Raw genomic sequence first — 5,079 nt, 5'->3', positions numbered from 1 at the left:
GTGTGTGTGTGTGTGAGAGAGAGAGAGAGAGAGAGAGAGAGAGAGAGAGAGAGAGAGAGAGAGAGGGAGGGAGGGAGATAGCAGGTGGTGTCTAAATATATTCACAAATGTGTAATGTTCAAATCAGATTGCATGGCCTGAGACATTTTTTTTTTCATTCTGTTGTGGTGAAAACTCCCAGAAAGTTCAAAATCCTTTCTCTTTGTTCCTTTGAATTGTACAGTGCATTGTCCCTATCTGTAGTCATTCGGATAAACACCAGAATAGAAGAGAATTTCTTTTTTAGAAAAAACAAACAGCTTTCAAATTTCTATTTAAAAATAGCATAAATATCATTATGGCATTTTCTAATGAACTATATTCTAGTCTATTCTCCTCCCCACTCATCCGCATTTCCTGAAACTTTCCTCTGGTCTCAGTGATCCTATCTTTCCATTCACATGACCAGTGTCCTCTACTTTGCCCCTTACACTTCCTTGGCATCTTTTTGTATGAACCCTCTTGTGGTCTCCTTTCCAGATTTTTAGGCTGTGTCCACATTTACAAACATCAGTTCATATCTGCTTATGAGAGATAACATGTGCCTTTTGATTTCCTGTTTGGATCACCTAGCTTAATATTGAACTTTCCAGATCTGTCCATTTCTCCACAATTATCATGATTTTGTTTTTCTTTAGAGTTAAATAATACTCCATTGTGTATATGCACATGTGTTTTTGTTATCCATTCACAATCACAGCAGGATGCTTCAATATCCTTGCAATTGTCAGTGGAGTAGTCACTTTGATCAAATACACTAGTATGTTTTTTGGATGTGGAGTTGATACCATTAATATCTAGTTATTGAAAGGTATATATTAAGCTGGGCAGCGGTGGCACATGCCTTTAATCTAAGCACTTGGAAGACAGAGGCAAGATGATTTCTGAGTTCGAGGCCAGCCTTGTCTACAGAGTGAGTTCCAGGACAGCCAGGGTGATACAGAGAAACCCTGTCTTGAAAACAAGGACAACAACAACAAGACAACCACCACCACCACAACACAACAACAACAACAACAACAACAAAAAGGTATGTATTGTCATGTTGGCTTTTTCTTCTTTCTCTCTTAATTATTTTTTGGGGGTGTTATTTATTCTTTCCTTTAGCCTCATGATTGATTTTTTGTTGTGTCTGGCCAGTAGATCACAACCTGGGTTTTAGCCTGGAAAGGCATTTTGGAAACCTGGAAGAGAAGAGGGGCTGGGCTGCGCGAGATAAGGAAGGAACCAAGACAAAGCTCTCTGCTCAAGGTTTAATTTTTACTATTCTGGCACTCAGTTATAAAGGAAGGGGAAGGGGCCCAATTCCTGCCAAATAATCTTGGGATCCAGTAGCAGGGTGATCACGTGATGGCTTCGGAACAGCAAAGAGGCAGGTTTCAGCAGTGGGCGTGGCAGAACAATTGAGTGGGAAGCTCCATCCAGGTGTAAACAGTGGAACCATTAAGGCTGGGGGAGGGGAGGCTACATCTCCTCCCTGTTGTTAATAAAAATAAAAAAGAAAAGGCTGGCCTGAGGCAAAAAAAATATCTATGCTCAATAGTTCTGCCTGAATTGTTAGGGCTAAAGAAAAAACCATGGGATTCCCTAACTTTTCTTATGGTAAACCGTATCTGGATAAGACTGCCCTTTCTATCCTAGTAAACAACTAACAGAAAAGCCCTGAGCAGTAGGCTCTGACTTTATAATGCTAATTAGTGCTGAGTAGGTAACTTCCTAGTTGAATTTTAAGTAGGGCGTTGGAACCCTGGCTAAGCTTGACTGACCAAATTTGAGATGCACTCTATTAATAATAACACTGAGTTGATATTCCTCCGCATTATTGGATGACAGGGGGTAAACAGGGAGAAGGGGGTAACGACCAGCTCCGTAGTACAAGGCCAATTGGCTTTTTTAGGGTGGAAGGCAGTGAAGGGCTTGCCCTTCCAACAGTATGGTCTCCAACCTCTCTCCCCCCTATTAATTAAGTTTAGAAAGGCCATGCTTAACTGAGGTGATCAAATGATTTTTTTTTATCCTTAGATCAGTGGGCTTTTAACCTTGGCTTGGGTGGACATTGACTTGATTCCTCCTGTGGGTGCTATCACAACCCACACCTGTGGCTTTTGGTATCTTCTGGGGAGGGGAGGCAGAGCCTTAGATATTTTTGGTTTTTAGCTGGAAATTAGATACTAACCTCTATTTTAAACCGGGTATAACACACAGGAGACTCAGGACTGGTCAAGCTGGACCTCCCCTTGTAGTAGTTTTCTGTACTAAGCGGTAGCCATACTGTATTTGTATGATCACGAACCAGTATGTACAATTCTGAGTACTGTGCAGCTCCTAAAGGAGAATTGTCAACCTCAGATTTAGCAAGGCCTAGGCAAGAATTATGTCATTAGTAACACCACGATTTGTGGCTAAAATAGGAGCTGGAAGTCTTTCTCCTCATCCCTGTTATTTTCATAGCCTGAGGAACTAAGGACATCTTGCAGTAACAGCAAGGGTGAAAAGCCAGAGGCCAGCTAAGTGACTAAGCCCGTCTATCAAAATAAAAACCAATCTCTTTTAATACTTGAAATTTTTACTTTTCTAGCCCTCTTGGTAAACCTAAATTTTAACTTAGACTGAAAGCCATGTGCTGGAATGTCCTTGGAATGAAGATAGCAGTTGCCACCTGTGTGCTGGGGGGTGGGGTGGGGGGTGGGGATGCAAGCCCGCTGCAGTCTGGCTGGAGGATGTTGATTGACCTGCTTGAAAAAAAGAAAGAGATCTAGACAATGAGAAAGTAGCAATGTAAATTTTCTTTTTGGGGAAGTCCAGGTACTTTATTTAGTTGCAAATTGTGGAACCATTAAGGCTGGAGGAGGGGAGACTACAATTTTTTTTCTCAGTCTGAAGATCCCTCCAAGTATCTCCTAGAGATGGCTGGCTTAGTGATAATCAGTGCCTTTCATTTATTTTTGTTCTAGAAAAAGATATTTTTTTCTAGCGCTACCATTGTTGATTATAATAGCCTGGGTTGGAAGCTATTGTCTTTCAGAGCTTGAAATGCATTACCCCAAGGCCTTCTGGCTTTAAAACTCTTGTTTGGATAGCCTGTTGTTCTGATGGGGCTGTATTTATATGTGACTTGTGACACTTCCAAGTTACTTTCTTTGTTCCATAGATTTAATGGTTTACTTATGACAAGGGAGGTTATTTTCTGGTCTTTTTGTTTGGTTGGTATCTTAACTGCTTCCTGTATCTGGGTTCACATCTCTTCCTACCTCTAGGAAATTTTGTTATGACTCCATTTTACTGTATTTCATTTTGCTTAGTTTTATCTAATTTTTTTCACACAATATATTTTTATCCTCAAATTGTTTTCTATGCTTTTAAAAAGAGATTCTACTTATTTTAGAACTCACAGATTTGATCTTTTCAGAGTGTCACATACCTCTTAGAATTCCGACTGTTTCCTTAATTCTTCCTGCTTCTTCTCTTTTTCCTCCTCCTCCTCTTAATTCTCCTTGTCCTCTTCCTCATTTCTTTCGTGCCTTCCTCCTCATCCTTTTCCTCCTCCTCTCCTCTTCCTCCTCCTCTTCTTGTTAGATTGTTACAGTTCTTTCTTTTCCAGCGTAGGCATTCTCTTTTATGTTTGATTAATTTTGTTGCTGAGATTTTCCACAAATTTTATTTGACCTGCTATCTTTTATGTTCAGCATTTCAGATGTGGTTTCCTTTAGTATTTCTGTTCTGCTGAATTTCCCCTTCATGTCATGCATCAGCATCCTCATACAGAGATCTAGAATACTGTTTCAGTGTGTATGGAAATTCAATCTCCCTATCATTTATTAAATAGACTCTATTTCCAGTGCACATTCTTGATAGCTTTGTCCAAGATCAATTGATTATAGGTGTTTGAGTTTATTTCTAGACTCTCTATTCCAATCCATAGTCTCTGTGTATGGATTTTGTTTATATGCTGTTTGCTTACAGTAGATTTGTTTTGAAGTCAAGTAATACTACCATTCCTCTTTTGTTATTTGTTTTTTTTCATAACATTTTTAACTACTTGAAATGTGTTTTTCTTTTATGACTGATAAAATTCTCCTTGTCCTCTTCCTCATTTCTTTCGTGCCTTCCTCCTCATCCTCTTCCTCCTCCTCTTCTTGTTAGATTGTTACAGTTCTTTCTTTTCCAGCTTAGGCATTCTCTTTTATGTTTGATTCATTTTGTTGCTGAGATTTTCCACAAATTCCATCTCAAGTTCAGGGTTTTGTTTATTGATTATTCAGTCTTATGTATACAGGATTCAAATTTTATACATTTATATATTTAGGATATTGTTTGTTAGTTGAGAGTTTATAATGCCTGACAACTGTTTGTCTTTCCATGGTATTGCTTGTAACACCTCATGTTCACTATAACTTCCTCCCTCCCTCCCTCCCTCCCTTCCTCTTCCCCTCCCCTTTCTTTTCTCATTCATCTAGCTAAAGATTTGTCTATTTCATCTTTTTGAAAAATCAGCTTTTGGTTTCTGATCTTTTTTACTTCTTAAACTACCATTAATTTCTGCTTTGATTTTATTTATTTATTTCTACCAATCTGGGGTTTGGTTTGCTCTTATATTTGCAGAAACTTGAGATGGCACAGAGGTTTGTCTACTTGATTTCGTTCTCCTTTTCTGATGTGGCCATTGATTGTTACATATTTCTTGTCTAGTATGTTTGCATTCTTTTCTCATGTTCAAATGTTTTCACTATATCTCATGGATTTGGGGTTTTGTGTCTTCATTTCCCTGCTCTAGGAAATTTTTTAAATTACTTTTTTGATTTTTCCACCCTGGTACATTGGTACACAGAGTACATTGTTTAATTTTCATGTATCACCAGAGCATCCAAACTTTTCTTTTTCATTCACGTCTATTTTGTTACATTACATTTGAAAAAGCATTAGACATGTTTTCAGTTCTTTTAAACCTGTTAAGGCTTGCTTTGTCTTCTAACCTATGATCCATAGTTGAGAATGTTTAATTGGTGAGAAAACTGTGTATTCTGCAGCTACTCAGTAGAA

This window comes from Mus caroli, chromosome 16 (genome assembly GCF_900094665.2).
Source record: "Mus caroli chromosome 16, CAROLI_EIJ_v1.1, whole genome shotgun sequence".
Lineage (NCBI taxonomy): Eukaryota > Metazoa > Chordata > Mammalia > Rodentia > Muridae > Mus > Mus caroli.
This window is presented reverse-complemented; position numbering follows the sequence as displayed.